Genomic DNA, 24,978 nt, shown 5'->3' on the forward strand with positions numbered 1-24,978 from the left:
ACTGTCCAAAAACCCAACCACATCCTGCACCCTCCTATGCAACCACAGTATTTTCACAGTCCCAGCACACAAGGCTCCAACAGTCACAAGCATCCAGCCCCCTGTAAATTCTCCCATCGAGATGCAGGTGTCTCCTCTAGGCTGGTTACTGAGTGCAAGGACATGAGTTGGCAGCTGTTACATATGTCCAAAATGGCAGCCACACTCTCTTGGCTAGTTATAGGATGCCAGTGCCAGGTGGTCTGAGAGAGAGAACCATGCCTCCTTTTTTTGCCTCTGGGTTGGCCTGTATACTCTACCTATGGGACTCCAAGCTGGATTCACGCCAGGCTTCTCCTGAAGCTTTATCACCAGTGGTGTGGACTGCTGTCATCTAGTCACCTGACTCTCCAAAGCTGGTGCTGAGGCTCTCAGCTGCTGGGGTCCTGAGTTGTGAGTATCTACACCTTCCATGTAGGTCCACAATGTCCCCCTAATTTGTGTGGAGTTTCCTCTGCCGTTTTCTCCCTAACTCTTCCATGAGATTGCACACTCTCCACTTTTTTTCAACTATATCCTCCTAGACTAGAGCAGTAAGCTCCCTCCCTATCCCACCATCTTGGATACCTCCTTGAAATCTGTATTTTAAAACCAGCAACTTACAGTCTGATTTAATGCAAAGTATCTGAATTACAATGATACAACTTAAAGATTTTTTTACTTTGCTTTCCTGTGAGAGCAATATACACTCAGTAGAAATCCTGCTTATACTTTGAATTTGGTGTTTTGATCTTTCCTTGGACTAGTAATTTGCAGTATGACAGTCTCTGGATGCTATACGGCAAGGGAGCTGCAGCTTGCAGTAGGCCACAGGATCCCAAGAATAAACAGCTGATACTCAGTATGCTAGTTGCTAAGCTATGATGTTGAGTAAGTTAGTTATGTAAAATTTATTTCTAACTTAACAAAATTTTCAACTGACAATAGATTTCTTGGGAAGTAAGTCAAAGAATATCTGTACAGTTATTTTTGCCTTTAAAATAACATTAATGTTATTATAATATTTTCTCCTTGTCACTCCTCACAGTGTAAATTGAAGTTTTTATTATTTTTAAGAACATTGCTAAATGAAGGTCTATTGTTTTCTAATCATTTTAAATTTTCATTGTAAATTGTAGGGAAAAAATGGATTGGGTAGATCATTTAAGAATATGATTATATGTAGAGTCCTAGAAGAGTTCTGCCTTTTAATTTACAAATAAATCCATTCTCTCATAATTATAAGTTATAAGATTAATGAGAAATTATTAGTTTTGTCCAATTAACTTTAGAACTATTTTCATGTATGATTACAAAGAATCATAACATTTAGAAAGAGATATTTGTATTAGTTATAACCACGCATGTCAGAGGTACAGAAGATCTGGGAGAGGCCTGACAGCATGATATTCAAAAACTTGAGGCTGAAAAACTAAAAATAGCCAAATGCTACTTGAAGATCCTTCAATAAAATGAGATAATAATAACACCTATCATCCAGGTTTTGGATGTTTGGATGAAGAATAATTGAGATAATGTCTGTGAAAACTAAAATGCTTGGCACAAAGAAACTGCTCAAAAATAGTATCCATCTTTATTTTTATTAGACTTACTATGTTTATCAATAAGGATAGCTATCATTAAAGCTTAATGAAAAACTACTATTTCTCCTAATACACCCAAGTAGAATAAAATTGATATGTTACTTTAAATTTAGTTTAATAATGCAAAAATCAAAGTTTGAGATTATCAGGATTAAACTTTCTGCTCTTTTTAAAAATTTATTAAACTACCCATGTGTAAAGCTTTGTCAAAAAATGAAAAAAATATTCCTATATAGCAATACTAATCTTAGATCCTTACTTCATTGAAAAAATACATTCAGAAAAATATTATAAAGCATTCAGGCTTATCTTATCCTAGAGGAATAACAAAAAGTAAATGTGATTGACCTTCAATTTTAAAGCTTCTGAATGTCGAGGCTGAATTTTAATTTAATTATTTTACTACTTAATTTATTTTTGCTTCTCTGCCCCCAATTTTCACAGCAGCCTAGTTGGTTATTATAATACCTTCTGTGAACTAAATGAATTTGAGTGGCCAAAAGGCAGCTACCTTTATTTAAAAAGGAAGAGGTCACTAGCATAAAGAGGTTACAAGACATTGTACTGTGTCTGTAAGTGCATTTTTGTACTGTTAAATGACTTCTTCCTTACATCCACTTATGTATAAATTGAAAGTCTCAAGTAAAATGAGGATTTGAAGAAAGTTATATTAAGTTTTCTGGGCAGCCACTATCTTTTTGTATATACTTCTCTCTTAATATTATTATCTTAGAACTATTCTGTGGATAATATTGATAGCAGCACCATTAGCTATGTTCCAGAACCTTGCTTTAGAAATATTTAGTAAGCCCCAGTAGCAATCCTCTTAATGTTGTCAAATACTAAAACTGTACTCTGAACATATTGACTAAGATCCATTAAAAAGAAGAGTATATATGTTTTCAGATTCATTGTGTAAATATCTATTATAAACCAAAATATGTATCTTTTTAAATTCCCTTAGTGTTTGCTTTAGTGTTGCTTAAGTTTCGGAAATGAAAGTTTCTAAGCATAATTCTTATGCTAGACTTCCAATTTGATAATCTGTGCTTGTAAATTTGTTCTTCAAAGCAAAAACAGTTCATGTCCATAGATACACACACACACACACACACCACAATTATATTGTCCGAGAAAACCAAAAGTCTTTTATGGGGCAGTTTCTAACACTGCCCTACAGATAATTCCATTCCAATTACTTAAGAAATAATTCATTACCTCTCACAGCTCAGTCAGTTACTAGGAGCAGCAGCTTGAAAGCTGGAGTCTACATCTCAAGTATAGAAAGTTGTTTTAGAATATGATCCATGCCTGGTCAGAAATCCATGACTCCTTCAGTAAAGGACTGCCGTATTCTTTCTAGTCTGATATCCACATTGACAGGAAAAGGTGAAAGTGGGAAAAGTGAATAGTTGAGTGGCAGGTTATAAAACTCAAATGAGAGCCACAGTCATCTCTTATGGGTCTCATGGAGCCCAGAGCACTGGCTGACAATTTTCTTTGTTTCTTTTCCCTCCCATGGTGGCTATACAATTTCCTCCCTCTTGAATTTTATGCTCTGTCCTTTATATTACCCTTCCTGTGAATACATCCTTAACACTACTAACCTCAAGACCCAGGGCTGTATGTTTTGTGTGTGTGTGTGTGTGTGTGCAATTACAGTTTATTCAGCAGTGGGGGAATAAACATGCATTCACACACTAGTGAGGGCTGCCCTCCACAGTGAAATACACAACATGAGTGGGCCAAAGAGTTGCCTATAAACTAGGAAAAAAAAAACTCAAAATAGTGCCTACAGTCAGGATGGTCTGTCCAGGAATAGCAGGGTGGTACATTGGAAAAGTTCTATCCAGGAGCAGAAAAAATGGGAGCAGTACCTCTAAGTGAGGTCCAGTGAGGAAAGAGGGGACTCTCCCACTTTCCACCTCTTTTTATCCCCTACGCACCCTAGTCTTGGATGCAACAGACGCATCATGGGAAGTAGACATTTTGTATATGGGATGGGTGTAGTGGGATTGGGGGTCTTGTGACTTCTAGCTCCACAGACCTAACTAGCTGGCTACCTATCCCATATCAGTTCTTGTTACAATTATTCTGTGATTAAGTTGGACCCAGGGAAGCAAGAAACCCACGAGGGTTTATCAGTTCACCCTACATATTTCCATTCCCATTCCCATAAACCTATGGAAGACTCTAGGTGCCAGGAAGGGGCATGTGTACTTCCTCCCACACACTATTGGCCAGAATCCCGTGACATCCTCCCCCTACATGCAAGAATGACTGAAAGAAAGGTGAGCTGCATGCCCAAGAATGAAGGAATCCATTTGGTGAGCATCAGGGTCCTGGTTCACAGCTTCTTTTTTTTTTAAGGAATCTTTTTTTTTTTTTTTGATAAATACAAATTTCATAGGTACAGCTTTTGGAATGTAGTGGTTCTTCCCCCCCAATACCCGCCCTCCCACCTCCACTGCTGTCCCACTTCCTACTCCCTCTCCCATCCCATTCTTCATTAAGATTCATTTTTACTTATCTTTATATACAGAAGGTTAACTCTATACTAAGTAAAGATTTCAACAGTTTGCACCCACACAGACACACAAAGTATAAAGTACTGTTTGAAGACAGTTTTACCATTAATTCTCATAGTACAACTCCTTAAGGACAGAGGTCCTACATGGGCAATAAGTGCACAGTGACTCCTGTTGTTGGTTTAACAATTGACACTCTTATTTATGATGTCAGTGATCAGCCGAGGCTCTTGTCATGAGCCGTCAAGGCTATGGAAGCCTTTTGAGTCCACAAACTCCATCAGGATTTAGACAGGGCCATAAGCAAAGTAGAAGTTCTTTGATGGACCCTTCTTTCCACTGGGATCTCACAAAGATCTTTCATGTAGGTGATTTTTTGAAGGGTTGTATGTTTTAAGTAAGTCTACTGTTACTCCCATTCACTGTCAAAGACCTCAGGAATGCAAAACGTAAGATGCTCTAGCCTCCCAGTTCCTAGTTTAAGCTACTTCCATATATACTCTATATTATTCTCTCACATGTTCTACCACACCTTGAACATTTTTGTTACTCCAATATAACCCATTGGAAAGCCATCTAATTCCAAAATTTTGCTACTTAAATTTGGTACTTTCTTCCTTTTTATTCTTACATGATCAACCAGTAGATGGAATGTGTGTGTGTGTGTGTGTGTATATATATATATATTCATCCTATATATATGTGTGTGTATATATATATCCCTCTCTCCCTCTTTCTGTAACTGCCTTTCAAATAAATAAATCTTTTCTTTAAAAATTGAACAAAAAAAGTATGAAGAAGTCAATCTAGTAGTACTTGTTAAATTTGTTAATGCATATTGATACATTACCCAGAATTTTTTTAAAACAACTTTATCTTAGAACATTTTAGCTTCACAGAAAATTGAGCAGAAGATGCAGAAATTTCTTATTTTTTGTTTCTTCATTTGCCTTATCTACTTTATTGAGGAATAATCTTCATAAGATAAATATCTATTTAAAAGACAAAATTCTGAGTTTTAATAGTGTATCCACTCTAAAACTACCACCATGATCTAAATATACATTTAAACCCCTTCCAAAATTCCTTGGTCTTCTTTACATACCTTTCTTCCCTTTGTCCCTGAACCCCACCAAGCACTCATCTGTTTGGGACACCTATATTAGTTTATGTGGTATGTAATCATTATAATACAAAATTGATCCCTTTAATGTCTGGCTTCCTTAACTCAGCTTAATGATTTTGAGTTTCATCCACGTTGCTTTTGTCAATACTTTGCTGCTTTATACCCATGAGTAGCATTCAGTTGTATGAATGACATATCTTCTTTTTCCATTTCCCCTGTTAATAGACACTTAGGCTACCAATAGTGTGAGGCTTTTATAAATAAAATGGATTAAAGATTCATGTGCAACTCTTTATATGGACTTATGTTTTTATTTCTTTTGCGTAAAGACCTAGAAATGGAATGGCTGGGCCATATAACATGTATATACTTAGTGGGTTTTTTAAATAACGTTCCGAAGTAGTACCACTTTATACTTCAATTAATAGTGTATGGGAATTCCATTTGCTCCACATTCTCAGCAACTACTGCTATTTTCCATCTTTTTAGTCATTCTACTATGAACTTGTATTTCTCTATTATTTCAAGTTAAATTTGCCTGTTGACTATGATGTTGACTGTATTCACTGGGAGTTGAGCTAGTCACAAATCGGTTTTTAAGTGTATGCTTAAATATTATGCCCACTTTTTAAAAATGAGATATTTGTCTTGTTGTTGAGTTGTACAAGATTCTAGACAATACAAATAGGAATAGTTTGTCATTTATATATCTTGTGGGTATTATCTCCCATTCTGTGGCTTGACTTTCTTAACTGTATTTTTCAGAAATCTAAAGATTAAATATTTAGCAAAATCCAATTTGAAGATTTTCTTCCACAATGGTTTGCACTTTTTTGTATAAGTGAAACATTTTTAATGATAGGAAGCAGATACCAAGAAGATAACACATGCACAGATCTCCACATGCAAAGTATGTGCACACGTGATCATGTTAAATTCTTGCAAAACCCTCAGTTAAAGGTCCCTTCTCTTTTAATCATTTAATTTTAGCTTAGACTGTTGAGCTTTCTTTTATCTAGAAACCTTTTATTTAAGGTATACGAACTTCATGCATTTCATATATACAAATTCTGGAACATAGTGATTCTTCCCCCCTACCCTCCCTCCCACCCACACACCCCCCCCTTACGCCTTTCTCTCCTATTCCCATTCTTATTTTTTTACAAAGATCTATTTTCTGTTTAACTTTACACATGTGAGATTAACCCTACACTAAGTAAAGAGTTCAACAAATAGTATGAAGAAAAAAAAAATAGTTCCTCAACATTCAAGACAAAAGCTTGCATCTCAAAGTGTCAAGATTACCTTTTAGGTATTCTATTAGTTACCACAGATAAGGGAGAACACATGGTATTTGCCTTGTGGGGACTGGCTTAAACATTATATTTAGTACACTTTTTTGTACTAAAAAAAATCTTTGCTTAATCTTAAGTGGCTTAAACATTCCCCTATGTTTTATTTAAGATGTTTTATAGTTCTGACTTTTACTGTTATATATATATTCATATATATTTACTGTTATGTATTTATGTGATCCACTTCAAGTTAATTTTTGTGTAACTGTGATGTGCCATTATTCATTATCTTTCTTTTTTGTTTTTGTTTTTATTTTTTTTTTTTTTGACAGGCAGAGTTAGAGAAAGAGAGAGACAGAGAGAAAGGTCTTCCTTTTTCTGTTGGTTCACCCTCCAAGTGGCCGCTACTGCTATGGCCAGCACGCTATGCTGATTAGAAGCCAGGAGTCAGGTGCTTTCTCCTGGTCTCCCATGGGGTGCAGGGCCCAAGGACCTGGGTCAGCCTCCACTGCACTCCTGGGCCATGGCAGAGAGCTGGCCTGGAAGAGGGGCAACCGGGACAGGACCGGCGCCCCAACCGGGACTAGAACCCAGGGTGCCGGCGCCGCAGGCGGAGGATTAGCCTATTGAGCTGCAGCACCAGTCTCATTATCTTTCATATGAATATCCAGATATTTAAAATATTCTGTTTTCCTCCAGTGGATTACTTTGGCACTTCTTCAAAAATCAATTGAGCCATATGTATGCATCTAATTCTGAACTCTTATGGTATTCCTATAACTTATATATCTAGTCTCTCACCAGTACCATACTGTATTTATTTATTTGTTTATTTATTTATTTATTTGAAAGGCAGAGAGACACAGAGACAGACAGAGGGAGCTCCCATCTGTCCATTCACTACCTAAATGCCCACAAGAGCTAAGGCTGGGCTAGGGCCACAGCCAGGACCTAGGAATACAAGCCAAGTTCCCATCTGGTTGGCAGAAACACAATTACTTGAACCACAACACTGCCTCCTAAAGTCTGCGTTTATGGGAAGTTGCAGTCAGGAATTGGAACTGAGAATTGAACCTAGATATTCTAATGTGAGGTGGGAGCATCTTACGTGCTACAGTGAATATCTTCCCCCCGTACTGTTTTTATGAAAATAACTTGAGTAAGTCTTGAAGTCAAGAACTGTACATCCTTAAACTGTGCTCTTTTTAAGAAAAATAGGTGTAATTTTCCATATAAATTTTATTTTTTGAAATTTTTAGATGGGGCGGGCCCTGTGGTATAGTAGGCTAAGCCCGCACCTACAACACCAGCATCTCATATGAGCACAGATTCAAGTCCCAACTGCTCCACTTCTGATCCATTTCTCTGCTGATGTCCTGGGAAAGCAGTGGAGGATGACCCAAGTGCTTGGGCCCCTGCACCCACATGAGAGATGCAGAGGAAGCTCCTGGCTCCTGGCTTAGGTCTGGCACAGTCCCAGCAGTTGCAGCCATTTAAGGAGTGAGCCAGTTAATGGAAGATCTTTCTGTCTCTCCTTCTCTCTGTCTGTAACTCTACCTCTCAAATAAATACATAAAAAAATTTTAATGTTTTACTTTATTTTTGTTTCATTCAAAAAACAGAAAGACAGAGACACAGATTGAGAAGGGGAGAGAGAAGGATTGAGAGACAGAGAAAGAGAGAGGGAGAGAGAGAGAATCTTCCATCTACAAGTTCAGTCCTTAAATGCTTGCAACACCCAGGGTTGGTTCAGATCAAAACCAAGAGTCTGGATCTCAACCCAAGTCTCCCATATAGGTGATAGGGACCCAAGTATTTGATCCATCGCCTGCTGCCTCCCAGGGTGCACAATTGCAGGAAGCTGGACTCATGGGTAAAGGCGGGATCTGAATCCATGTACTCTGAAATGGGATGTAAGCATTCCAAAAGGCTTATTTACCACTGTGCCAAATGCCAGTACCCTCCTTCCCGTATAAATTTAAGAACCACTTTACCAATTTCTCTTTTTTTAAGATTCATTTATGTATTTGAAAGGTAGAATTACAGAGAGAAAAGGAGAGAGAGAGAAATCCAAAGAGACAAACCAAGAGAGAGGTCTTCCATCTGTTGATTCACTCCCCACAGGCTGGGGCTGGGCCAGTCCAAAGCCAGGAGTCAGGAGTCCAGATATCCCACGTGGGTACAGGGGTCCAAGGACTTGAGCCATTCTCTGCTGCTTTCCCAGGTGCATTAGCAGGGAGCTGGAGCAGAAGTGGAGCAGCCAGGATAAGAACTAAAGCCCATATAGGATGCAGGCACTGCAGGCAGTGGCTTAACCCACCTTGCCACAACAGAGCGTCCCCCCCCCTTTAAAGATTTACTTATTAATTTGAAAGGTAGAATTATAGAGAGAAAGAGGGACAGAAACAGAGACAGGGAGAGAGATAGAGAGAGCACTTTACCAATTTCTATTTTTTTTTTTTTTTAAGGCAGAGTTTTGGAGAGAGAGGTGGGGGGAGACACAGAGAGATATTCCATCTACTTGTTCACTCCCCAAATGGCTGCTAAGGCCGGAGCTGGGTGGATCCGAATCCAGGAGCCAGGAGCTTCTTCCAGCACTCCCATGTGGGTGTAAGGCCCCGAACAGTCAGACCATCTTCAACTGCTTTCTCAGGCACATTAACAGGAAGCGGGATCAGAAGTGGACCAGCCTGGACTCAAACCGGTACCCAAATGGGATGCCAGTGTTGCATGCAGCAGCTAAGCCACAGCACCGGCCTCTACTTTGCCAATTTCTAAAACCAATATCGCTTGAATTTTAACTAGGACTATGTTGAAGCAATAGATAAATTTTGATATAACTGACATCATACTTTTACTGAATCTTCAAATACATGTTCTTCATTTATTTACATCTTCTTTAAATTTATCTCAACCATATTCTGTAATTCTCAGAGCAGATGGCTTACATCTCTTTTGTGAAGTTAACTTCCAAGTACTTTATGTTTTTTATGTATTGGGATATGGCTTTTAAAATGTTTATTTACCAATTGTTTCCTGCTAGTTTATAACACCATAATTTATTGTGTTAACCTTGTATGCCATGACTTGGCAACACTCACTTATTCTAATAGTTTAATTTAGATTCCTGTAGATTTTCTTTATATATATATGTATGTGAATATATATATATATTTATATATATATACCTAACCCTATATATAATATAACATAATTATAATATAACCTATATACAATATAACCTTATATATAATATAACCTAACCCTATATAATATATATAACCCTATATATATAAAACCCTATATATATTATATATAACTATAATTATATATTATATAATAAATAGAGATTATATATATATATATGGAGAGAGAGAGAGAGATTTATTTGAGAGGCAGTTACAAACATAAAGAGGGAGAGACAGAGAGCTCTTCCATCTGCCTGTTCACCCCTCAAATGGTTGCAACAACCAGAGCTGCACCGATCAGAAGCCAGGAGCCAGGAGCTTCTTCCAAGTTTCCCACATGGATGCAGAGGCCCAAGCACTTGGGCTATCTTCCACTGCTTTCCCATGCCATTAGCAGAGAGTTGGATCAGAAATGGAACAGCTGAAACTCAAACTGGTGCCCATTTGGGATGCTAGCACTGCAGGCAGAGGCATGACCTACTATACCACAGTGCCAGCCCTGGTAGATTCCTGTAGATTTTCTATGTAAACAGATGTGTCATCTGCAATGGAGACAGATTTACTTCTTTTTTGCGATCCTTATGAATTAATTTTTTGGTTTTTTTTGCCATGTCTGTGACATACATACAATATTAAGTAGAAGCAGTGAAAGGCAGCATCTATACCTGGTGCCAGTATTAGGAGAGTAACATTGAGACTTTCATGAGGAGGTATGATGTTAAATATTTATAGTTGGCCTCTTACCAAATGGAGAAAATTTCCTCCTTTTTATTTCCATTTTTCTGAGAGGTTTTATTATGAGTGGGTGTTGAATCCTGTCAAAAGTTTCTGCTGATTCTATTAAAAGCACAGCTTTTTTTCCCCTTTGTTCTGTTAATATTACATTGATTGGAGTGGGAATGACTCAAGTTGCTGCTGGGACATGAGCATTCCATACAGAGCTCCACTTCTGCTGCCAGTGCCACCCTGGGAGGCAGCAGGTTGTGGCTCAAGTATTTGTGTCATTGCCACCCAAGTGGAACACCTGGATTGAGTTCCAGGCTCCTGAGTGGCCTGGCCGGCCCTGACTGTTGCAGGCATCTGGGGAGTGATCAGCAGATGGAAGACCTCTATCTGTTTCTGTATCTTTCTTTCTGTCTCTCTGCCTTTCAAATAACATGAAAATAACTGAAAATTCAGAATTAGTTGCTAAAAAAATTACATTAATTTTATTATTATTTTATTTATTATTAATTTATTATTTATTAATGAGATAAAAATTGTACATATTTGTGGGGTACCATGTCATTCATTGATCTATTATGTTCTGTAACTTTGCATTCCTGAGATAAATTCCTCTTGATCATGATGTGTTGCCATTTTTAAATGCAGGATTCAGTTGCTAACATTTTGGAAAGGATTTTAAGTTTTTTGTTTGCTTTTAATCTTTCTCAGGTTTGTTATTTGAATAATGTTGAATTAGTTTGAAATTTTGCTTTATCCTCTGTTTACTAAAAGCATTTATATTTGACTTATGGTGTTTCTGCTACTAGTTAAAAATTGGGCCCAGGTTGCTGGATAGACAAGTTGCAAGAGATTAAATCTTAGAAAATAGATTTTATTTCAAGAAGCCAGTAGTCTTGAGGAAAAGTGGATCTTTTGATCCCAAATATGCTCTTTCCAGTTTGCAGGGTAGCCAGAGGGCCTTTTAAAGATGAAAATGGAAGTTAGAGAAAGTGGTCAGATGGGTTTCTGGGGTTAGCATTGGGGAGGGGAGGGGGTCCTTTGGTAATAAATTCCTCTCTTATCTGGGGTCTGCTGTTTGTCTGCCTCCCTGTAGCTACAGGATTAACAGTTAGCTTCTGTTAATGAGACCCAAGGTTAGAATGTAAAAGGGAAAAGGAAAGTGTAGTGTGATGATGTTTCTTTTTAAATATTTGGTAAAACTTACCAGTGAAATTGATATGGGCCTAGGTAACCTTTAATCTAGGTTCTAGCCCCTACCCCCTCTGAGATAAGAATTCATAAGAATATATAAAGTGCACAAGTGAGAACAGGACTTATTCTAAAGTACATAAAATATTTATTTTATTTAAAACAGAGAGAACATACATTCACACTTGAGTGTGGATTACCCCACATGGGGAAATATCTGTCATGACTGGGCCAGAGGAGAGGAAGAGAGAGGGAGAAAGCCCAAATAGTACCTCCAAGTGTGGTCAGGGACTAAAAGAGTCCCCCCACCACACACACACACAGACCACCCTTACCTTCCCAGTCTCATGTGTGAGGGGGGTTGGTACCTCAGTTGAATAAACAAATGGGTCATAGCATTTATGAAGCCTTCTGGGATGTTTATGGCACCTCGACATTCCATGTAGTCATTATGGGACCTTCTCCTTCCTGGTCCCAGATGAAACACAAGTGCATCCTGGGAATGTTGGTTTATCAAGCTGACAGATGAAGGAATAAAGTTACATTGCAGAGCTAGCAAGAATTCCAGCTCACTTAGACTTAACTCTAATTCCTGATATGGAATTAGGGTATTCCTCGTTGAAAAGTAATGACTAATTTACTTTCTTTCATTTATATAAGGTTCTTGAGGTTATGTATTTGAGTGACCTGTGGTAATTTGTGTCTTTTAAGTAATTTATTTATTTATTTATTTAAAAAGCAAAGTTACAGAGACAGAGACCTTCCATCTGCTGGTTCACTCCCCAAATGGCCTCAATAGCTGGACTTGAGCCAGTCAGAAGCCAGGAGCCAGGGACTTCTGGTTCTCCCACTTGGCTGCAGGGGCCCAATCACTTGAACCATCTTCTGCTGCTTTCCCAGGCCATAGTAGAGCTGGATTGGAAGTGCAGCATTCAGGTCTCTAACCAGCGCCCATGCAGCAGCTTTACCACTACACCAGGGTACTTTACCTGTTACACCATGGCTCTAGTCCCAATTTGCTATTTTTTTTATCAACTTGTCTTATTGGTTATTAGTGTTTTTAATATTCTCTCATTATCCTTTTAATATCTGTGGCATTTTGTGGTGGGAAACCATCTTTCATTTCTGATATCACTAATTTGGTTTTTTATCTTTTATTTTTTTTGATCAAGCTAGCTAGATTTCTTCACTTTTGTTGGCATTTTAAAAGAGCTGTATTTTGATTTTGTTAACTTTCTATATGGTTATCTTTTTTTAGGTCATCGATGTCTTCTCTTTTTATTTCCTTCCTTGTACCTACTTGGATTTCCTTTGTTTTTTTTTTCTAGTTTATTAGGATGAAATGTTATGTTATTGATTTTTTAAATATTTATTTATTTATTTGAAAGTCAGAGTTACACAGAGATAGGAGAGACAGAGACAGAGAGAGAGAGAGGTCTTCCATCCGATGGTTCACTCCCCAGATGGCCGCAATGGCTGGAGCTGTGCCAATCCGAAGCCAGGAGACAGGAGCTTCTTCCAGGTCTCCCACGTGGGTGCAGAGGCCCAAGGACATGGGCCATCTTGTACTGCTTTCCCAGACCATAGCACAGAGCTAGACAGGAAGCCAGGTCTTGAACCGGCACCCATATGGGATGCCAGCACTTCAGGCCATGGCGTTAACCCACTGCGCCACAGTGCCAGCCCCTATGTTATTTATTTCTAATGTGAGTAATATACTCTAAATTTTTTTCTCTAAGAACTGTTTAGTTATCTCCAAAAATTTTGAATATAGTGCTTGTATTATTGTTGTAGGAATCTGTAGTTCTAGCTGTTCAGGTTCATGTTCCATGACCATGAAGAACGAGGAGAACAGACAAAGAAGGATGAGAAAAGAAGCAAAGTTTTACTGAAGCAAAGAAAAGCTCCCACAGCGGGAGGGGTTCGTGAGCAGGAATATTGCTGAGGGTAAGTTGCCCAAGGATTTATATCTCTGGCTCTGGTGAAGTTTGTACAGGGTTTTGCAAACTTGGCAGTTAGTCTCTGATGACCTTCTTCTTGCCAGGGAGTTGGCACCTGGAGTTGGACACGTCCAGTTGTAACCCATCTTGTTTTTTTTTCCAGTTGTCTGTCTTGTTTTTGAGTAGTGAGGACAGTTTATTCCAGGTGTCAGCCTCTGCATGTCAGACTTGAGTCTCCTTCTGTGCATCAGGCTTGAATCTCTTATTTCTTGGCCCCTTTGTGTCCCTCTCTACCTCAGGCCTCAGCTGTTACCTGTCTCCATCATTATCATTAAGTTCAAAATATTTTTATTTTCCATTGCAATTCCATATTTGACCCATAGATTATTTTGAAAGTACATTGTTCAGTTTCCAAATACTTAGGATTTTACTAAGCATCTTTTTTTTAAAGTTGCTCTTTTTTTGTTGTTCTTTTATTTATTTGAAAGGCAGAGTTACAGATAGAAGGAGAGTCAGAGAGAGAGGTCTTCCATCTGCAGGTTCACTCCCAAAATGGCCACAATGGCCAGGGCTGAACCGAGCTGAAGTGAGGAGCCTGGAACTTCGTTTTCTTCTCTCACATGGGTGGCAGGAGTCCAAGTATGCCACTGCTTTCCCAGGAGCATTAGCTGGGAGCTGGATCAGAAACTCAATGGCCTGGACTTGAACCAGAGCTCTGGTATGCAATGATGGTGTAACAGGTGACAGCTTATCCTGCTTCACCACAACTCTAACCCCAAATCCAGTATCCTTTTACCCATACCTTTTCTAGTACATTTCTTCTGCATTTGACAATGCTAATCATCATGCCTGCCTATAAAACTTCCCTTCTCATAAATTCTAGGAGGTAGTCTATTATCTCTTTTCCCAGTCCACATGTGCTCTCTCGACTTCGTGATTAGAACTGCTACCAGAGGATCCAGTGTTAAGACTCTTCGTTATATTTCCTCCTTCGGTCATTTTATCCACTGCCATTTCTCAGTCACCACCTCTGTATTTGGTCCTCACATCTTCTCCAGCTCTGAATCTGCTCCTGAGTTTTATTGTCAACTGCCTCATGAATAGCTTCTCAAGCTATAGTCCAACTCCCCAATTCAAATTTGTCCAAGTAAAATATTTATTATCTTGACACTCCACCTTAAAACTATTAATTGACTTGAATTATATGTCTGTGTTGCTTGATATAACCAATCTCTCTCAGACACTCAAACTGAAAACATTAACATTTTAAGGAAAGCAATAATAAATCATCATTAGTGCTACAGAGTCTGTATCATTGGGATAGTAATAGTGCCTACATTGTAGGATTATTTTGAGAACTAAACAAGACTATAGTTATAATGCAAATAATGTAAATCACAAATTTTTGCCAGCCTTATTGTATCTAAATTATCCATGGCGTGCACCATCAGTTTAGTGCCACAGACTGGCAATTTGAGCTCTTTATATTTTCAATCCACTGTCATTGACACTGCTGATACTTCAGTATTTGCACTTAAAATAACTGTTATACCTCACTGTATCTAGAACAAATCCAATAAAATTATTTTTTCAACTTTGCAAATTAGAAAAAAACTAATATTCAAAACTAGAGAATAATTTGAAAAAATATAATTACCTAAGGTGTAGTTTAAGTTCACCTTTTAAGACTTCAGTGTTAGTAAGATAGAGACAAATATGAAATATAAAAAGTGCTTTTTAGATAACTCTTTTAAATGCTGATTTCATTTCCCTTAGGTAAATTCCCAGGAGCGGGATGGCTGGGTCGTGCGGTAGGACTATATTCAGATTTCTGAGGTATCTCCAAACTATATTCCATAGTGGCTTTACCAGTTTGCATTCCCACCAATAGTGGATTAGTGTCCCTTTTTCCCCACATCCTTGCCAGCATTTCTTGTTTGTCTATTTCTGTATGAAAGCCATTCTAACTGGGTGAGGTGAAACCTCATTGTGGTTTTGATTTGCATTTCCCTGACAACTAGTGATCCTGAGCATTTTTTCATGTGTCCGTTGGCCATTTGGATTTCCTCTTTTGAAAAATGTCTGTTTAAGTCCTTGGCCCATCTCTTAACTGGGTTGTTTGTTTTGTTGTTGTGGAGTTTCTCGATCTCTTTGTAGATTCTGGTTATTAATCCTTTATCAGTTGTATAGTTGGCAAATATTCCTCCCATTCCGTGGGTTGCCTCATCAGTGTCCTGACTGTTTCTTTGGTTTTTGTTTTTGCTTTTGTTTTTTTGGCCATACATAAACTTCTCCATTTGATGTAATCCCAGTTGTTAATTTTGGCTTTGACTGCCTGCCCCTCTGGGGCCTTTTCCAAGTACTCTTTGTCTGTGCCAATGCCTTGTGTTCTCTAATAATTTGATGATTTCGGGTGAGATTTAGATCTTTAATCCATATTGAGTGGATTTTTGTGTAAGGTAGGGGTCTTGCTTCACACTTCTGCATGTGGAAATTCGGTTTTCCCAGAACCATTTGTTGAAGAAATTTTCTTGTTCCAGGGATTGGTTTTAGCTCCTTGATCAAATATAAGCTGATTGTAGATGTTTGGATTGACTTCTGATGTTTTTATTCTGTTCCATTGGTCTACCCATCTATTTTTGTAACAGTACCAGGCTGTTTTGATTATAACTGCCCTGTAGTATGTCTTGGAATCTGGTATTGTGATGCTTCCAGCATTGTTTTTGTTCTATAACATTGCTTTAGCTATTCGAAGTCTCCTTTGGCTCCATATGAATTTCAGCATCATTTTTTCTAGATCTGAGAAGAATTTCTTTGATATTTTGATTGGTATATTGTTGAATCTGTAAATTGCTCTTCAAAGAAGGGACATTTTGATGATACTGATTCTTCCAATCCATGAACATGGAAGATTTTTTTTCATTTTTTGTATCTTCTTATATTTCTTTCTTTAATGCTTTGTAATTCTCATTGTAGAAATCCTTGACATCCTTGGTTAAATTATTTCCAAGGTATTTGATTTTTTTGTAGCTATTGTGAATCCGTACCTCCATGTTTATTGCAGCTCAATTCACAACAGCTAAGACATGAAATCAACCTAAATGCCTGTCAGCAGAAGACTGGATAAAGAAATTATGGGATATGTACTCTATGGAATACTATACAGCAGTAAAAAAAAAGAAAGAAAGAAAGAAATCCGGTCATTTGCAACAAAATGGAGGAATCTAGAAATCATCATACTGAGTGAAATAAGCCAGTCCCAATGGGACAAATATTACTTGTTCTTCCTGATCTGTGACAATTAACAGACCACCTAAAAGGAAACCTGTAGAAGTGAAGTTGACACTCTGAGAAGCAATTACTTGAACAGCCCTTGTCTTGACTGTCGAAGAACAGTTCATTATCTTATTTTTTAGTATTTTCTTTTTCTACTTAATACCATTGTCAAACTCTTAACATAGAAATATTCATAGGTGTACAAATCCAGTTGAAAATAGATTCCAGTAAAAAATAAGAATGGGAATAAGAGAGGGAGGAGATGTAAGTTCAACAGACATTCCCACGGAGTTACTCTAAGAGTAAAACTAAAAACTTGCCATGGGACTCCAAATCCCATTAAGCTTGGTGGTACTAATGTCATCTTACATGGTAAAGTGATCATATTAAATGTGTAACTGATCATATAGATAGGATTAAGTGTCAAAGGGATCACATAAATAAGACCAAGTGTCTGGAAATAACAATAGATAGAATTATAAAGGAGAGAATGATCCAACATGGGAAGCAGGCCACACAGCAGACTCTTAGAATGACAAACACCCTGAACAGCAGAATCCATCCTTAAGGCATTTGGATCTGGCTGAAAAGTTCATGAGAGCATTTCAGGCATGGAAAGCCAAGACACAGTGGCAAAAAAAATTATCTACATGAAGGATCTCTGTGAGTGAGATCCCAGTGGAAATAAGGGGCCATCAAAGAAGGATATACTTTTCTCTAAAGGGAGGAAAGAACTTCCACTTTGCTTATGGCCCTGTCTAAATCCTGATGGAGTTTGTGGACTCAAGACTTCCATAGCCTTCACAGCTCATGACAAGAGCCTCGGCTGATCACTGACATCATAAATAAGAGTGCCAATTGTTAAACCAACAACAGGAGTCACTGTGCACTTACTCCCCATGTAGGACCTCTGTTCTTAAGGAGTTGTACTATGAGAATTAATGGTAAAACTGTCTTCAAACAGTACTTTATACTTTGTGTGTCTGTGTGGGTGCAAACTGTTGAAATCTTTACTTAGTATAGAGTTAACCTTCTGTATATAAAGATAAGTAAAAATGAATCTTAATGAAGAATGCGATGGGAGAGGGAGTAGGAAGTGGGACAGGAGTGGAGGTGGGAGGGCGGGTATTGGGGGGGAAGAACCACTACATTCCAAAAGCTGTACCTATGAAATTTATATGCATTAAATAAAAGAAAAAATAAAGAAAGGCAGCCTTAAATTCTGAAAAAAAAAAGTGTATTGTAAACAGATTTAAGACATTGATTTTGGAGAGTTTCGTGCTGTTTTGATAATGTGATTTTCTTAGTGCGCTAATTAAATCTACATGGGTCATGATGTGGACCATCGTGGTGTTTGTGAGGATTATGAGTTTTACAGATTATATCAGAATGACTCAGTAGTCCAACTAATGAAATAAGTACTTGTTTTATACCATAGTACCCCAACTGAATACAAATATTTAAATAGGAAAAGAGAGCAAGTTTTAACTTGCTCATGTTCTAACTGAAAAAAATTTTTTGATTCTGCAGCTATTTCTAAATTTGTTTAAACAAAGTTAACATTGATACATTTCCTTTACTTCTTTATAGAAAGATTTATTTGCTCATCTTCATCCCTAAAACCAAGGGTTCTCACCTTGACTACAAGTTAGAGTCACAGAAATAGGACTTTCAAATCCAAAAACCCATGCCTCACCCCAGATTAATTAAATCAGAATTGCTGGAGCTCAGAAGAAGGTATGAATGTTTCTAAAGGTCCCTAGGTTGCTCCATGAAGGCAGCAGGTTAAGAACAGCTGCCTTTTCTTCTTTAAAATTATTTAATTAATTAATTTATTTTTTAAGGAATACAAATTTCATAAGTACAACTTTAAGAATGTAGTTATTATTCCCACCTTACCCAGCCTGCCACACCCCCCATCTCCCCAGTCCTCCATTAAGATTCATTTTCAATTATCTTTGTACATAGAAGGCCAACAAGATACTAAGTAAAGATTTCAACAATTTGCACACACATACAGAAAAACTGAGAACTAGTTTTACAATTAACTCTCATAATATAACTCATTGAAGACAGAGGTTCTGCATGGGGAGTTAGTGCACAGTGACTCCTGTTGTTAATATAATAATTAACACTCTTATATATGATGTCAATGACCACCTGAGGCTCTTGACATGAGCTGCCTAGGCTATGGAAGCCTTTTGAATCCACAAACTCTGTCAGTATTAAGACAAGGCTATAGGCCGGTGCCACGGCTCAATAGGCTAATCCTCCGCCTGCGGCACGCCGGCACACCAGGTTCTAGTCCCGGTCAGGGCGCCAGATTCTGTCCCGGTTGCCCCTCTTCCAGGCCAGCTCTCTGCTGTGGCCAGGGAGTGCAGTGGAGGATGGCCCAAGTGCTTGGGCCCTGCACCCCATGGGAGACCAGGAGAAGCACCTGGCTCCTGCCATCGGATCAGCGCAGTGCACCCGCCGCAGCGGGCCGGCAGCGGTGGCCATTGAAGGGTGAACCAAAGGCAAAAGGAAGACCTTTCTCTCTGTCTTTCTCTCTCACTGTCCACTCTGCCTGTAAAAAAAAAAAAAAAAAAAAAAAAAAAAAAAAAAAAAAACACACACACACACACACAAACAAGGCTATAAGCAAAGTGGAAGTTCTTGCCTCCATTTGGAGAAAAGTACATCCTTCTTTGATGGCCCCCTCTTTCCACTAGGATCTCACTCACAGAAATCCTTCATGTAGAATATTTTTGGCCATAGTGTTTTGGCTTTCTTTGTCTGAAATGCTCTCACGGGCTAATCCTCTGCCTGTGGCACTGGCAACCCTGGTTCTAGTCCCAGTTGGGGTGCCGGATTCTGTCCTGGTTCTCCTCTTCCAGTCTAGCTCTCTGCTGTGGCCCGGGAAGACAGCGGAGGATGGCCCAAGTGCTTGGGTTCCTGCACCCGCGTGGGAGACCAGGAGGAAGCACCTGGCTCCTGGCCAGCCATTTGGGGGGTGAACCAACGGAAGGAAGACCTTTCTCTCTGTCTCTCACTGTTTAACTCTGCCTGTCAAAAAAAAAAAAAAAAAAAAAAAAAAAAAAAAAAAAAAAAGTCTTGTTTGTCCCTAACACGGAGTCCACAACGAAGAAAACAATGGGCCATTTGCTGTGTGTAGTACTCCAGGGTCCAGGGTGACTCCAATTATCCCCTCTCTCTTGGAAAACTGAAACCTCTGATTGTTCCCTAAAGAATTCCCTACAACATCAGATCCTGTTTAGGAGATCCCTGATTTTGTAGCTCAGAACCAAAGAGTTCTGGTTTCGTGATTCCTCCACTTCTCTGAAGTGGAAAGGATCCGAGAAAACAACTATACTTGTATCTCAGGCTCAGAGCTCTGAACTTTCTCTAAATTCAGGCTCTTTCAAACTGAGTTGTAAACCCTGTGGAAGCAAGGTCTATTCTTGACTGTTATTTTTCATAGCCCCAGAGAATCAGGCTTCATACTGGGTAGGTGCTTATTAAATATTCTGAGATCAATATTAGCAAATGAAAAAGGTATTTTTATTCTGTTTTGCTTCAGGAACTTTCTCCAGTCCAGGTCAGTTTCCTTGTGCTTTCCTTTTCTTCATTGTAGCAGGACCCATGAACCCAAATCAATTTCTCCCTCTTCCCCAACACCCACACAAACCCGTTGGGCTTCTTTTCCCCTAAAACTGGTTGTACAGTAGGATGCAATTATCACAGTTCTTTACGTCCTTCTTCTACCCAAAGATTTATATGAACTCTTTTCTTGTCAGAGAAGCAAAATGCAGGGAAAGAAGGCAGTCAAAAAAGACTAACACTCTAATGAGCAGTTTAATTAGAGTAATTTTCTATGAAACTGTTTGGTATAGTCCTATGGACACAAAGGGACATTGAGAGGAAGACTTAACCACATTCAAAGAGAATGGTTCAATAGTGGCACCAGCTGTCCAAAATATCATGGCTCTGGGGCACTCCTCTGATCTGGTTTTCTTCCTGCCTTAGAAAAATGCCAACGTATTCAAACTCTCTCAGGGATCTACTAACAGCAACTATGCATCAAAATGCTAGAAAACTGTCCATAAACATCAGGATGTACAAATGCAATAAAGCCCTTATCCTTATTCTGTATCCTCTCCTCTTCAACTGGGTATGCAAAGTAAGTCATTCTGAAGACTCTGATGTCATTAACGTATCCTCAGCATAAACATACAAACATACAAAAGAAATTATCATTATGGAGTAGTCAATAATGTATTTATTCAATAATGCCATTGGACATTAAGATTCTATTGACATAGTTTGGAGTAATCACCTATTCTCTGAAATTCCTTTTGCTGCCTCCTCTCCCCCAGCAGCACTGAGACACTTAGCTAGCTGTTAGATGAAGCCAGGCAGTTGAACAGAAAGAATATACAACATCAGGGCCAGGAGTTTATATATTTTGACATATGAGCAGAAAGAGTTAAAGGGAGAAGACAGCAAAGAAAAATGTAGGTGAGAGGGATCACTAGGATGATCCCCTCCTCCAGTTCCCTTTCCAGTTCCCTGAGTGACTGCATTATACTTCATTTCCTGACCTTGTGTGATACAAAAAGCACTTGCTGGTGACCTCATTTTCTTAAACTTCCTTGATTGGATTTCAGGTCTTATAAGCATTCATGCCTCCATAAACCCAAATTAATTCAGTTAATAACATAAATTTGCAGAAAGTGTGAGTAAGGACATGTATTTTTATGTAAATAATATCCTACATAATGTATTCTTTAATAAGATGTTCCAAAGTACTTGATAGACAATTCCTATCATTTTTTGCACTATTCACTTACTTTTTATACATGTTACAGAAATAAAATTCAACCCAAAGGAGATAAATTATGAAAAAATAAGAATGGAGATGGACATTGTGGTACACAGCTTAAACTATTACTTTAGACATCTGCATCCCATATAAGAGTCTATGAGTTTAAGTCCCACCTCTATTCCTGATTCCAGCTTTCTGCTTAATGTGTCTGGAAATCAATCAGAGGATGGCTGAAGAACTTGAGTGCCTGCCCCCAACATGGGAGACAGTGATGGAGTTCCTATCTCCCAGCTTCAGCTTGGCTTAGTCCCAGCATTTGGGGAGGAAATCAGTGGGTGGGAGATATCTCTTTCTCTCTTCTCTGTATCTCCCTCCTCTATCTATCTCTGTCATTCTACCTCTGAAATAAATAAATGAATAAATCTTTAGAGAGAGCAAGAGAGAGAGAGAATAGATATTGTAAGATTGAATGGTATCATATAAAACCAAGGCAAGACTTTAGAAAGAATGTGTCATTTGTCTTTGGCTCTTTCATGCTGGCACAAAGCATTTTGATAATATGTTGCCTCATTGAAAATAAAGTCAGTAGACATATTCAAGGACACTAGAAAGGAATGATATCTTTAGGAGAATAACTGGCAATACATCCTAAGAATAATAACTTTTGCAAGGCCTTTTGAGGATCCCGAACAGGTACAGAATTAATACAAGTGTCAACAGTTATATTCTCAAAACATTAATCTTAGGTGGCTTGTACAATGCAAAATTTAGCCAGGAGATGTTAAGCAGAGTATCCATTTGACCATATATTGTCCTGCAAATCAGCGTCAAAAGGTTATTGAGGCTGTCTCTGCCCAGCTTGAGGCTGCTTCAGCTGAAACTGCTGTTTCACTCTCTTCCCTTAGCTCCCTTGAATCTCAGATTATTTATTGAATTTTCTATGAAAGCGTCCTTTTGGGCTTCATATTATGTCCTCCTCCTCCAAGAAAGAGTAGGACATTAAGAGAGTACCTTGGTCTGTTCACATAGCACATACTGGTTGGCTTCTAACAAGATAAAATTATTTCTCACTGTTCTGGAGGCTAAGAAGTCTAAGATCAAGTCACCAGCAAATTCAGTACCTGCTGAGGACCCACTTCCTCATTGATTGCCACCTTCTTACTCTATCCTCTCATGGTAGAGGGGCAAGAGGTCTTTATTAGACCTTTTAGTTTAAAAAAAAAATCAATATGTATTTTAAAAACAGAAAGAGAGAGAGAGAAACAGAAAGAGATCTCCCATTTGCTGGTTCACTTTCCAAATGCTCATAATAGCCCCAGTTGGGTCACATCTGTCGCTCCCCCTCTTCGTGGAGGAACGACACAGGACCCTGCGCTGTTCTTTTGTTTGCTCGGCCCTCCCCGGGTTTGCTGCTGGTTCTTCCCGGGTTGGCTACTATCCCTTCCACCTCCGTGGAAGGGCAGTTCCCCCTGGCCACATTCCCCACTTCCGCAGGGGAGCGGCACACCGCCGGCCGGCTCTCTGGGGGCTGCACAGGTGTTCCCCTTAGATGTTCCCCTTAGATGTTCCCGGTGCATGCCGTCTCTCTCCTCCTTTATAGTCCTCCTCCGCCAATCCCAACTCGGCTGCCCACACGCCGAGTACGCTGCTCTCCTCCAATCAGGAGCGAGTCCTACAGTTTATTGGCTGAACTGGAGGCACCTGTGTAGAAACTGTTTTCTTCTCTCCCAGCGCCATATTGTGGGAGAGCAGATGCATAGAATAAGTCTTAATTCCAGTAACTCAGTTTAGTCCGGGTTGCTCCCCACAACATCAAAACCTGGAGCCTAGACTTCGACTGGGTCTCCCACATGAGTAACAGGGACCCAAGTACTTGGGCCATGATCCCACAGTGTCCATTAGCAGAAAATTGGAATCAGGAGTGAGCTAAGACTGAACTCAGGAACTATGATATGGGCTGTGGATTTCCCAAGTGGCATATGCCTATCCTTTGTCCTCTGTTGTAAGGGCACTAATCCCAGCTCTGAGGTCTCTACAGCCATGACCTAATCACCTCCCAAAGGCTCCATCTCTAATACCATCACGTTGGGAGTAAGGTTTCGATATATTAATATGGGAGCACATATTCAGGCCACATTAGATAAGTATCAAAACTCTTGTATAATTAACTTTGAGTCAATCTTTTTCCCACTTCTTTGAGTTTTACCATCCAAAAGGAAAATTTTATTGCTAAATATGTTTCATTTCTATTGCCTGTTGAGCTTTATTTTTGGTTAAAAAAAAATGGTGTCACATGGGTACCTTTTACATTGTAATTTATTGTCATCTTTTAACAACAATTGACATCTGACAGGAAATGATAAATTACATTTTAAGTTGATTGAATTCAAATGATAAAAAATTAGTAACCTAAGAATAAAGTAAATACTTCCTGCCATACAACCCAGCCATCCCACTCCTTGGAATTTACCCAAAGGAAATTAAATTGGCAAATAAAAGAGCTGTCTGCTCCTCAATGTTTATTGCAGCTCAATTCACAATAGCTAAGACATGGAATCAACCTAAATGCCCATCAACAGAAGACTGCATAAAGAAATTATGGGCTATGTACTCTATAGAATACTATACAGCAGTAAAAAAAAAAATGAAATCCGGTCATTTGCAACAAAATGGAGGAATCTGGAAAACATCATGCTGAGTGAAATAAGCCAGTCCCAAAGAGACAAATATCACTTGTTCTCCCTGATCAGTGACAACTAACTGAGCACTTAAAAGGAAACCTGTTGAAGTGAATGGACACTATGAGAAATAATAACTTGATCAGCCTTTGTCCTGACTGTCGAGGAACAACTTACTATTTTATTCCTTTTAATGTTTTTTTGTTCTACTTAATACCATTGGTTGAACACTTTAATTAACATACAGTTATTCTTAGTCATTTAAATTTAACTGAAAAGTGATCCCTAAAAGTGATCCCTATTAAATATAAGAGTGAGAATAAGAGCAAGAGGAGATGTACAGTTCAGCACATGCTCACTCGGACTTACCCCTAATGGTAGAGCTAGAAACGTACCAGGGGATTACATTTCAATCCCATCAAGATGGCATGTTAAAGTGATCAGTTTCAGTTCATAATTGATCATAATGATAGGATTAAGTGTCAAAGGGATTACATAAGTAAGACCAGTGTTTGCAAATAATTGATAGAATTAAAAAAGAGAACGATCCAACATGGGAAGCAGGATACACAGCAGACTCATAGAATGTCAGATGTCCTAAACAGCA

Source organism: Oryctolagus cuniculus, chromosome 4, assembly GCF_051225735.1.
Source record: "Oryctolagus cuniculus isolate XC-2025 breed Fujian yellow rabbit chromosome 4, ASM5122573v1, whole genome shotgun sequence".
In the NCBI taxonomy this organism is placed as follows: domain Eukaryota; kingdom Metazoa; phylum Chordata; class Mammalia; order Lagomorpha; family Leporidae; genus Oryctolagus; species Oryctolagus cuniculus.